Source organism: Tinamus guttatus, unplaced genomic scaffold (genome assembly GCF_059628265.1).
Source record: "Tinamus guttatus ecotype Peru unplaced genomic scaffold, ASM5962826v1 Tinamus_guttatus_pri_ptg000286l, whole genome shotgun sequence".
NCBI classification, from domain to species: Eukaryota; Metazoa; Chordata; class Aves; order Tinamiformes; family Tinamidae; genus Tinamus; species Tinamus guttatus.
Window position 1 is genome coordinate 488,051 of NW_028288820.1, and position 13,040 is coordinate 501,090.

The 13,040-nt window shown below is 46.7% G+C and overlaps 1 protein-coding gene across 1 annotated transcript in view; it reads right to left on the reverse strand.

The window, feature by feature from the left end:
• The window catches only part of PPM1B (protein phosphatase, Mg2+/Mn2+ dependent 1B), a 60,250-nt gene extending 55,558 nt beyond the window's left edge, over positions 1 to 4,692 (reverse strand). Inside the window, exon 1 of the mRNA XM_088527411.1 lies at positions 4,630 to 4,692. The gene's annotated coding sequence lies outside the window, so the exon portion shown is untranslated. The remainder of the gene's footprint in view (positions 1 to 4,629) is intronic.
• Positions 4,693 to 13,040: the final 8,348 nt, after the last annotated feature.

The window sequence follows — 13,040 nt, forward strand, 5'->3', positions numbered from 1 at the left end:
CAGAGCCATGTCAGTTCTACATTCAGTAAAGGTCAACTTCCTACACTGTTGTGCAGACACAGAAGTAGGATTACGAAAGAAGACATTTTGTGTTAACACTCACTAATCCCCTGAAAACTGCAAGACAGACAGATGCTTTCCTTTGTGACTTAAGTGGAAGTTTGTGATCATTGACTGAGCATTACCATACATACTAAAAAGTCCTTTTTAGCACCTCAGTAACCTAGTCTGAAACATCCCTAGGTCAACTGACTTTCTGAGCTGAATCTCTGTTAATAGCTCTTGTGAGAACAGACTGAAGGGCCTAGCTGTGCTAGGTCGACAAAAGAAAACTCAGTGAAAAAGGTTTTCCCACCATAGAAAAGAAAGAGAAACCACACCAAGGTACAGTATTACTCTGATAATGCAGTAACATCGTAAAATGAAACACACAAGTCATGCCAATAAGAAACTGACATCGTGGATCATTTGATGATGGGCAACAACTTTTTCCTAGGCAAACAATACCTGGGCCTGAAAGCTCTCCTCCAAAATTATAACAATGGCTGTTTTTGAGAAGTGGTATTTTCCCTCCTGTTGATGACATGAGATGAGTCTCATCTCCCTTTTTTTTTTTTTCCCTAAGAATACTAACAACATACATTTACTGGCAATCCTTATGTTTCATCATGCTCATGATGTCTCACAGAACCTGCCAAATTACAAGAAGTCCCCACGCCCACACATTCTATTTATACCATCCTCTGCAAAGCTTTTCAGACCACTTTTGTCAGTCATTCAGGATTTGTACTTGGTTTGAGCACAAGATACTACCTCAAGTCAGCACCACCTTTAAGATCCCACTAATACAGTCCTACAAGGTTCTGAGCTCACAACATTTATAAGTAGGGTTGAGACTAGCCACACCAGAAGTAATTAACCTTGTATAGATTTGTCACATTTTAAACACTTTGGCTGAAATCTCCCAAGCTAGATATTTGCCCAGGTCTGAAGGCCATTAGTCAAAGCAGCTGAGGTGTTGGCACACCTGTTGTCTAGGGAAAATAGCTTTGATGATCTTTCAGTAGGTAAACTTGGCATTCTTGCTCTGTGTGTCAGAGTTGTATCTTTCACAGCTCATGCAAAAGTAACTTCAAAGAATGAGAGAAAAAAAAATGGGCTCAAAGATAGGCATGACCTGTTGCACTAATCACTCTCCACAATTCACACAGAATAGACAGTGGGTTTGGTAAAGGAACTCCAGCTCTTACAGCAAAGTTTTCCCATTCCTTTGGCAAGGCCAGTGCCAGCCACAAAAACAGCAGTCAGCTATTGCCAGTGCGACTGAAGAACAGGTTTTGTCTCACTAAGCTACAGCAACAGGCCTACATGTTGGATCTAAGCATGCCCACACACTGATGACCCAAGATGATGAATTTCAATTTTCATGTTGTTTGAAGACCTGCGGCACACCTTAAATGCCACTTTATTTTTTTCATTAAAGATGGATAGGGCTCTCTGAACAGACTACTTAAAATTTCCCTTTTCCCTCATTGTTTAACATACAACCTCATGGCTTGCAGCAGTTTACATAAGCTCCGCTCCAAAGACAGAGTTCTGTGATACTTATAATGAAAATACAAATATTTTCAGGATATCATTTTTTGCATCAAACTGCAGGATCCCTCTCCTGTTTGGAATATGAGGGCAGCACATTTAGGTAAGGAACATTCACTACTCTGTCGCCCACTCTGGAAGTAGTAGTTCCGGACACACAGCACCTTAAGACACGGCTTATTCAACACACATCTCTCAGCCTTTAACCTCACCTGCCTTTTGCCTATGTTTGTTATGAGCCAGGGCAGAAAAGTGAGATACACAGTCATTTCCTCTAGAGAAGACCTGAGATTCAATCCACAACAGAGACAGGGAAGGATTCAGAAATACAGACTAAGTACTATGAGACTACTGTTTTCTTCCTACAAGTTAAGCTGATCACCACAGAAGTTCTGCAGTAAATGAGAAACAGGTTAGTGCACTGCTTTCAACAACTTTCCTCTTTAAGAAAGGAGTCTCAAAAACCTCCCTCCCTCCCTCGTCACCACATTCCCTTTTATTCTGCACAGCTATTACAGGTGTCTCTGACCTATCAACACCTAGCATCCCCCCAAGTAAGATTTCCAAGCTTATCCTTCAAACACATCAGGCCTCCTTAAAGCTATCTGACAAAGAAGTCAACTGCTATATGCCATCCTCTCCATACTACATTAACTCAGTCTCGCCACATCTTGATGTTATGTTCTTTAGCTAAGCCAGATGTCCCACACCACCACCTTCTTCTATATATCTGTAGAGAGCAGGAGAGGAGAGGCTATGTAAACAAGGAAACCAAACTACCCCAAACCCACAGAAAACGGCATACACGCTTGCAGGTTTCCCTCATTTCTGGATGAGCGAATTATCTTTTCCCAGACCTCTGGCCCTCAAATGTTCATATAGCCACCCTTTTTGTACCTTCTAAAATTTTGTAAAATTTTGAAAATTTTGTACCTTCTCAACACACACACACTCTCAGTTAAAGTATTAAAGTATATCACGCACAAGCCTAGGTACCTTGCAACCCCTGAGCTCACTAAACACAGGGCTTTGCCTATATCAGATGCTGTGCTTTCAGTTAGCTGTTCATCTGTCAGCACCATCATGAATGCTAGTTTCAGCAAAAGTTTACACTCAAAGTTAATGGAGAGTTTTCCCAGTGATACAAACAAAAAAATGAAGGAAAAAACCTTTAACAGAAACCCCTTGACTATTTTGCTATTCTGTAACCCTTAATCTGATAATATTCTTAAGTCATGAACTCTGTCGTTTTCATTCATTGGTTTAGTTCCCACAGACTACCACAGTTATGAAATACGGCTCTCCATACCAAAGGGAACAATTCCCTCAGTCCCCAGCTGCTCAATGGCCGCTTAGATGAAGCGAAAGCCCAAAACACATCTGGAAGCCCCTGCCCTGCTGACTGCCCCTCCCCCTGCACTATTTCAACTTTTCATATCCTCAGCAAAACCACTTGCCTCCATACACACACTGGGGTTACCACTAACTCAGCACTATGAAAACTACAGTTTCCCTTTTGCACAAATACCATTCCCCTGATACACATGTGTATACATAGCACAGCATAATCTTCACTGTGTATATGCATAATCCATACAAACTCATCTGAATCCCCCCACCCTTTTCAAACCTGCACAAAACTTCCAAAGATCCCACTGTTCCCTTCTCAGTCAATACCCAAGGCCCCTCACAATCCATGCTAATTTACCCACAAGGGTGCAGGGATGCCCCTCAAGAGAGTTCACACTGCCTGAAATAACATAGAAAAGGCAGACACCTACAACAGCACTACCAACCTGCACCCTTTGCTAAACATTTCTTTAGTTGGCATTCCTCAGACTACTGTGTTTTCAGTTTTATTGCAGAGACATCAATTCACAGTTTTGCCCATCTCGGCACCCAAGGAACAGGCTCGCTCAGATAGTGACAACCAGGCATTCTCTTCAACCCTCAAAACAAACTCCAGACAAAAACAACTCATAGGCTGTTGGAACACACATGCCTCTGTGTCCACATATACCTCATATTACACATGAAGGTCTCACACGTTACGCATGACCATGCTGGCCACTAAACAAAACAAGCTCAAAACCTTGTAGCAACCTGTTGCCACAGTGCCTGGGAGCTGTGTGTGAGCTCAGCACGAGCAAGCCAGCCAGTTTATCACCTTATTCCCCATAATACACATGAGCTTGGCTACCTATCCCTCCTAAACCTACCAGACTTCATTTTATCATTGCTCCTTAATCGATGTGATTTCACCCACCGCCTGCATCCCCACAATTTACACACACCTGCATACACGCTGCTCAACCCACCACGTTACACAACACAATACAGCCAGGCAGCCTCCTCTAGCCCACCGGGATTATTCCCACCCTTTGACCAACTCCCGGCTGTAGTGCGAACACATCCCCATGGACACATGGCGTGAGCAAATCCGGCCGCCAACCGGCGCGAGAGGCTCCCTCCGGCTCCTCTCTCTTTCTTTTCCCCGCAAACACGCGGGAGAACCGCCCGCCGCTCCCCTCCCGCCGCTGACGGGCCGCGAGCTCCGGGCCTCGCAACGGCTTCTGCCTCCGGCACAGCGGCCCTCCCGGCCTCCCACCGCCAGGAAACGCCCGGTAAGTACCCGGTAAGCACCTGGCCTCACCGGCCCGCCGCTCCCCCAGCCGCAGCCACGCACGTGCACAGGCCCGACAGGTAGTGGGGGCCGAGCCCGCCGCCCCTTGCCCCGCCTCGGCCCTCCCGGCGGCGACTCCACCGAGGCCCGGCGCTCCCCGCGCCGCCGTGGGCTCCCCAGCGCGGCCCGCGGCTCCCCCAGCCCGCGGTGGGCCCTGCGCGGCGCCTCCGCGCGGGGCCCGCGGCTCCCCCAGGCCCCGCGCGGCAGCCCCACGCGAGCAGGCCGCGGCCAGGCCTACTCCCGCTTCCCAGCACGGCGCGCAGGCCCTGCCCGCCCGCTCGCTCCGCGCCCGGCCTAGCGCAGCCGCGGCCGCCGCCTCCCCCGCCCGGCGCCGGTGCCGGCCCCGCTACCTGTGGGCGGACGAGCGTCCGCGTCCCGCCGGCGTCGCGGCGGCCGAACAGGCAGGGCCGGGCCCGGCGCGGGGTGGCGTTGGGCCTGGCTCGGCCTCACGCGCGGGCCGCGCCGCGCTGGCCGCCGCCGGCCGCAGTCGCCGCCCGCTCGCGCACTCCGAGCGCCGCCAGCAGCGCCGACATGTTGGGAGCCCCCGTCCCGAAGGCTGCCGCTGGCACCGCCCCCCGCCGCCCACGTCAGAATGCCCCGGGGGGCAGGAGGCCCCGCCCGCCGCCCCGCCCCGCGGCCGTTGCCGACCCGCGTCCCTCCCCGCCTACTGGCTGGCGGCCCCGTCGCTCACCCGCGCCCGCCCCCCCGCCGCGGCCGTTGGCCGCCGGGCCAGCTCGCGCTACCCGGGTGCAGCCTCATTGGCGGATCCATTCGCCGCTCACCCGCCAGCCCCGCCCAGCAGCTCTCCTTGATTGGGCAGCTGGCCTCGGCTCCGGGAATTATTGGGCGCTGCAGGTGTCAATCAAGGCGGCGGCGCGCACGGCCTTTCTCCCTCCGCCCTCCTCGATCCGCCGGGCCGGGACTGAGGAGCGGCGCCGGCCCCGCCCCCCACCACGTCCTTTCTCCGGCGGCGCGCGGAGCCCGCAGCCCGTTGGCTCCCGGTGCTGTCAGTCAGCGGCGCGTCAGCAGGGCGGGGCGGCGCCGCCCTCCTCTGATTGGCCGGCGGCCCTACCGGGCTGAGCGGCGGCGCGGCCGGCGCTCGCGGAGGGCGGGCGGGCGCGCGCGGGGGGGCCGCAGAGCGCGCCCATTGGCCGCGCCGTGGGTGGGAAAGGGCGAAGGGCGGGCGGCGCCGCCTGGCGGCAGGACCCGTATGTTCCCGGCGATGACATCACCGCCAGCCAATCAGGAGCGCGGAGGCCGGCGCCCCCCCCGCACGGCGGAGCGGTAGCGCCGAGCGGGGCGCGAGCGAAGGGCGCGCGGGGTCCGGCGGCGGCGGCCCGAGACCTGCCCCGCGGGACGGCCCTTGTCACATAATAAAGTATAACGTTTCGGAGGCGTCGCGTGGCTCCGCGTCTCCTTCCGCGGCGGCGGGGCGGGCTTTCGTGCCACGACGTTACCGGCGCCCTTCCCGGCGGGCGGGTGGACCCCGGGAGGCGGTGGAGGCTCCGCGGGGATGGGTGGCGGGAGGCCGTTCCCTCGTAGCAGCGGAGGGCGCGAGCTCGGCGGCGGATCGCGCTTGAAAAGTGGCGCAGGTGCGGAGGGGATGTCCGTTAGGCGCAATTAACGGTCCCAACCGTCCCTTCGGCGCCCCTTCACCGCCGGGCAGGCCCCGTCCCAAACGTTTTGGCACGTGCCTGATGCCACCACACGAGTGCCCTGCTGCCACTTCTCCCAACCGTCGGCCCTTCGGCTGGGCCTCCCCACGGGAAACTTGGCTTCCCCTCTGGAGAGGGACCCAAGGGCATGAGCAGGGCTGGAGGACTGCCCCGGGGCTGTCTCCGCACACCTTATGCAGCTCTTAGGCACCACCATTCACATTTAAAATTACCATTGCACGGAGCTCTGGAGACACTCTGCGCTCGCCTATCGGACGCAGCTGCAGCTCCAAGCTAGAGCCCGAGCTGCACTTTCCATGTTTTCAAGCTGCTACGCAACGATGAGATGAGAAAGGTCACTCAGCGTCACAGCGCTGCTTCCCACGGCTCTCTGCCAGCTGATGGAGCTGATTGAGAATGAACCCTCGAGCGCTTCTGCACAAGCAGACGCTCATGAGCAAGTCCAGAAATGGTCAGGACGCTAAGACTGCGCTTAGCCCTCTGCTATAGAAAGCTTGTGCATGGGCAAGCTAATTTGAGTGCCCAGACACAGCTGCCAATCAACCTGGCTCGCTTTTGCAGTGCCCACATGATCTGCGACTCAGGATACATTTGTGTATCAAACTAGTCCTGGTTTGCCTTTCCTCAGGCTTGGTTCTAGTAGCTCTTTAAATACAAATCATGTGTTATTAAGGCGATGACACATCTGGCTAAAAATTGCTATATCCTCTAATTGGCAAATGTAAAATTCATTCAACCCAGATAATTCTTGGATGGCGTTCTAAAATAGTGCTTTTTTAAAATTTATTTCCAGTGAATCACCAGGAATCTTAGCAGAGCTTGCCTTTCCTAAAGATAATGGTAAATCTTGCATGGATTTAGGCAGGCGCAGGACTGCACTGTAACTGTACCAGGTCCCTGCATCCTCCGCTTTGCTTCCTGGCTGCCTGCCAGGAAGATGCCATAGGCAGCAATAGATAATTCTGCCCAGTACAACCAAGGTATGCTCAGCTGCAACTGACACTTGCATCTAATTTCCAGTAGCATCCACTCCTCTCACAGTGATTATTAAATCCAGAAATATCCAAGGACATCACAGGTTAATTTTTCAGTTCTCATTCCAACGTTCTAATCCTGTTTTTTATTTATTTTTTTCTTCTATATCCAACCCCTTTGTTCTTATCCTTTTCATTTTGCTTTCACCTCCAGCTGAACATCTTGTAAACATCACATTTCTATCTTTTTTTTTCTTTTAATGAAGTACAGGGTACTTCATTTCACATCATTCAGGTGACCCGTTACATCACCTCAGTATCAGCAGGAACTTTACAGAATGGATTTCTCAAAATACTAAATACTACCCTACATTAATTCTTATGTAATAAATCATGTCCCCTAGTGCTCCTCAAACATGACATGCATAAATATTAGAGATTAACTAAAAATCTACACCGTGCACATGAATTCTTAGCCCAGCATAAACAGCACATTTCTAATCACTAGAAAATGTGAACACCTAGCTAGTTTATGTGGGCTAAAACTAAATGTTCTCATTGCTCAAGAGGTGTGTGTGGCAAGAGGCAAGCATCACAGTGGCAACAGAGACTGTGAGTGAAGTAATAAGTAGGTGAAACCGTGGCTGTGTGTGGCAATGGGCAGTTAATGGCTAATCTAGGCATTCTGTGCCTAGACCCCAGTTAAGCTTCATTTAGGGTTACTAAAGCAAGATATTTGTCTGTGGGAGTATGTATATTGGATCAACAGGAATATGTGCATGCATAAAAGCGTACACATATTACACTGTCAAGCATTGGTGAAGAAAATAATTATGAGAGGGTAACTGAATCAAGAAATGGAAATAGGTTTTAAAGGATGCAGGTAATTTGAAAAAAAAAAACTATTTGATTCTGCATCTTATGGGAGTGAAAGTGACTTCTTACATTCAAACTTTTCACCAGTTTTCCTATTCTGTTGTTATTGGTGAACAGACTGTTCCATTTAGTAGTAGTTGTTGATGGACCTGCTCAAGAAGTAACTTTGCTTCACGCTCAAAGCAATGAGCTGTAAAACAAATCTTGACAAAATACCAGTAGCTCCAGGAAGCCACTCAAGCTGACAACAATTTTACATTGTTATCTCAACCTTTACCTTTTCCAACTTAAAAAAAAAAAAAGCTAACTTTGTGTCTGAAACATGTATCAGTCCAGTGGGTTAGCTGCCCTTCCTCCGGCTTTGACCACAATCTGCAAGTGCTCCAGTTTCACAAGACTGCATTTTTAGACACTGAGAATATTCATGGCCTATGAATATTCTTCATCTGCAAAGCAAACAAGCTCTTTCATTTTTCAGCTGAGTAACTTCCCATGGAAATTAACTCACTAAACAACAGTAGTTAAGTTCATTGCCACTTCCCTGGGTACCCTTCTAGATTACGCCATCTGTAATGGTGTAAGACAGAGGAAGAGAGGAAGGAAATCACAAGATAATAAGGTTGACTTCATATTAAGAAATGAGTAGAAAATTTGGAAAGATTCTTGTAATGCTTGGCCTTGCTTTCCTCAACAAGAGCAAGATTAAATTAAAAGCTAATACAGCAACAGAGAATGGAAAAACTGTGGGATAAGGCATAGGTACCGACAAAGGCAAAAGCCATGTGATATCACTACGCCCAAAAGACACACATGAAAGGTGGATATACCATTTCCAGCATTTTATGCAACAAAATGGAGGAATTTCACAAAACAGTTCAGAACATCATCCTTATGATAAGAGAAACATCATGGAGTTCCTACCTGGAACTTGCTATTTACAAAACAAAGAAGTGAAAAACAGAAGTACAAAGAAGTAAAAAGATGCATAGTAACTTTCTATGTCAATGAAGTGATGCTCTGTAAATAATACATAGGGGTTAAAACGCCATTTAATTCTGTTCTGAGTTATTTGGGGAAAAGATGGTTACAGGTTTTCTTAACAAAATAGGACCGTGGGATTGCCATAGGCAAAAGCTTTGATTGTATCTAGAAACCTCTGTATTATTAAGGAAATTGTACTGCTGGGATACCAAAAAAAAAAAAAATCAGTCAATGAGATTTTAACTTCCCTGTTAATAGTTTTGAAAATGCATCCTACTCATAGTTGAGGCCACATATTCTTGGATGGGAGAGTCAACAGATTTCTTCTCCAAAATGTCACTAAGTGAAGATTCATAACTAGTAAAGTCATTTTGACAGTTAAAGAGTATGCCTTCAAATGGCTGAGCATAGGTAATAATCCTGGAATAGGTGATCACAAGTTGTTTAATTAAAAGTAGGCATGACAGAAAGTAGAACAGTCATTATGAATCTCAATTTCAAAAAGGGCAAACTTTGATAATTGAAAGTATATGGCAATGAAATCAGGTGTCATAAAGAAGTCAGAAATTTGAATGTGGAAGAAGCTTTAAGTTTCTTAAATCTAACTTGATAATTCTGTTTCAGATTCTGCAGTGCTCGGACACACCATCACTAAAGTGAACTGGGAAACCATGCACAATTAAACTGATGGAGAAAAGCTAAATTCAAGAGGATAAAGCAAGGTCTTTGGAGAGTAATATCAAAAATTTCCTTCAGAAACTTGGCACTCATCACCTCTTAAAAACTAAGAAAGACAGAATATTCTGGTTGATCACAATGTGTGTCATGAAATGCCACTGAGTTTCAAATGGCAAATGTAATCTCAGACCTGGCTGAGCAACAGGTTAAGCGCCTTCACACAGGCACTCAATAACTGGCAGTGCAGAGGTACCTATTTAGAGCTCCACACAGGCAACCATGAGCTGGCTTTGAGACAAAGGGCTTCATGTACCATGATTACTGCTGCTGCCTTCACCTGAGCTTTGGCCACGCTGTTAAATTGGGTAGGAGCAGACAGACACAAGTTGTCAAGCCAGTTTATAATTAAGCCATGGCTTAGCATGGCTTAATAAGTTACTAGTCCATGGACAAGCTGTAATAACTGCCTATGTGTATGCTCTCTTAGCTCGCCCAGTGCTCGCCCAGTGAAGTAAAATGTGTTAGTTTAAGCTACTATCTTCTGCTATAGTCTACTACCTTAAGCAATTAGTTGACCTGGTAACTCAATCACTTCTACTATGTGCTGTACTTTTCCTTTTTGCTGTTGCAAAGCTCAAATCCAAATGCAGCGCTGCAGGTAGCATGGGAGACAGCAAATTTAACAGTCACCTTTTTGGTTCTGAGACTGGCTCTTTTTGCAGTCTAAAATGTTGTTAAACTTCTTACTATGATGTTAGAATACAGATTTTGACTAGATTACTCACACCTGTCATCTCTAATGTGCCTCTATCATTATTACTGTCCTGGTTTCTTCTCCACTGAGTGTCTGAATTTTTGATTAATTTTTTTTTTACCCATTGAGTGAAAGTTTTTAGGAGCACTTAAAATGTTTTAAGAGAGCTCAAAAGCTTAATCAAAATGAAATATAATGTACCTGTGTTCTTATTATGCATTAAGCTCATGTTATCAAAGAAATCACTCAAGTTTGGTTAGCAAGCTGTTTTTTAACACTAAACACTTCTGGTTGCAATACCCTGTCAATTTTCAAACACTGTTCAACTATTGTATAGATATGATGTTTTATAGCAGTGACCACTCTAGTGAAAATTTAAAAGATAAGCATGAAGTTCAAACAGAAAAACTTATAAATCTGAAGAGATTATCATTAAAATATGAAACTTTTACCTTGTATATTTGTCTATGTAATTCCACTGCTACCTTTTCCAGCCCATTTATACTTGCAATATTCTCCTAATTTATAAGGAATCATCATTCCCATTAACTTGCTATTTTATCCTTCTTTCCTAAAACTTGTGAGAAGTAATTGCCTTGGAAAGCTGAAAGGATCACTTCATAGAAATCAGTGACTTCTTAGAAACACTTTCCCACGTTTCCATTTGCTCCCTGGTTCTCCCCATCACTGACAGCCGCAGCCCCATGGGGCTGCCACACACTTGTTTCTCATCTACCAAAGAGTAAGAGAGGCAGCCTAGAATAGATCAACACATCAAGCGATTTAAGTCATGCAATTTATATACATGTTTTGTATTTTTTGAGGATATTTCTGTTGAGGGCATTGTTAAGATCAGCATCGTTGTTAAGCCGCAATGAGTATGAGTCATACTCATGCTGAGGGGAGAAACACAGGCAGCCAAACTGTGCACAGTGTGAAGGGTTGCCATAACGAACACCTGAAACATTAATGATGGAAAAGCTGGTCTTGAGAAGCTTTTTTTTAAAAAAAAGGCTGGGAGAAATTTCTGACAGGAACTCTACGTGCATCCACCAGGTCACTGAACATCTTTCTCAAACACTGAATTACGGCAAGGTCTGTTGAGTAGTTTATAGAGTCATACAACTGATGAATACAGGTTTAAAGAAGTTAATTTCAAAGGTAGAAAGGAAAGAAAACAAGCACACAAAGAAAAGTAAGCCTGCAGGCAGGGAAGGGCCTCGGCTTCTCTGACAACATCTCCCCACGCCTGAACCTGCACTGTGGTAGCCAGGCCCAGGCCCAGTGGTTCACGACCCGGCAAAGGTGCAGACGGGACCGGTGGGAACTTCCTAACAGAAACACCTGGTGGTGACTCAGTTTGAGAGGGTCTCCAGCAGCAGATCCATGTGGGAGGAACACCAGGCCGCACACCAGGCTAATACGCACGGCTGGTCGGAGGGCTAGTCCCTAGGCCGAGCAGAGGCCCTCCCTAGACTGCTCTTACAAATCAGGTTCCTTCCTCTTTTGGGGCATTTCTGCAAGATGGTTCAATACGTGCTCTCCCTGATCGTCCAAGTGGCCCACGTCAGAAACTTTATCATACTGGGTCCATTTTAATATTGAGGTCTGAGCTGAGACCTCAACAGGTCTCTGCACACCAAGCCAGGGTAGGTACTGTGGTAGTACCAGTTCCAAGTTTAAAATGTTAATAATAAAAAAAAATGTGGTGCTGTAATGAATTTTCTATTCACAAAGAAATGCAGAGCAGAATGTAGGTCAGACTGCATGTTTCTATTTATCCAAGATCTTTTTTTTTTTCAATTGACAGTGGATTTTTTTCTTCAATTATGTAGTAACAGAAGCTATAACTACTTTAAGATAAATGTGCCGTATTTATTTCTGACAGCACTGTTAAATCTTTCTTCCCTTCACCTTGTTACTAAATCTTTCCTCAAAAAATAAAATGTGTGTATTACTTGCTAGCAGATCCACATGGAAATAATTCATGACAAGGGTCATGACATGATTTATATAAGATATTCTTCTGGCTTCTAGAAGTTGCAGTAGTGTCTGGACAGAAAAAAAAAAGAACAAAAAAAACCCCCACCAGGCTACATTCTCACCATGGTGACCTACAAGAGACCTGTCACAACAGAGGCTGCTGTTGCCACTACAATTTCCAGAACTCCTGCTGTTCATGTTGTTGCTGAAAGAGAGCGTCTGCTGCCCTTTGCTGCATTTAAAGCTCAGTTAGATCAGCTTGTGACTTTAGCACAATGTTCACACTTTACTGTACAGCTGTATCAAAGAAAATAAAACGTTCAAAATATGCCAACCATAACATGAGCCTCAGCATTAAACACGCTGTGTACTTCCTTTGAGGTGCTGAGCGCTCTGACTATCTCATGTTTTAGCAAAGAGAAACAGGCATCAAGACCAGCATCTACGGGCACAGCTCGCCTCAAGCCAGAGTGCCACTGGGGTCGGTAAAAGTACAGTCTATGTGAGAAGTGGAGGATTGATCCCCCACGGGAACAAAATCACATGGTGTTTTTGAAACAGAAATAAATTAGTGTTTTCGGTTATCAAACAGAACTTATAAAATTGAAAATGGTCATGTTGTGTCTCTGAACATTTAACAGTATGAACTCCATTTCCGCACTCCAGGAAAGAGCTGCTAATGAAGATACACATACTGCAAAGATGCCTTTGCACCAGTAAAAGAACCACTATGTTGGTGAAATATATAAAGCAAGCATACCCTTCTAACGGGATGTCTGTTACCCAACTAAATAAGCGTACTTTAAATAATTAGAATATATGTACTAATTTCAAAGAGC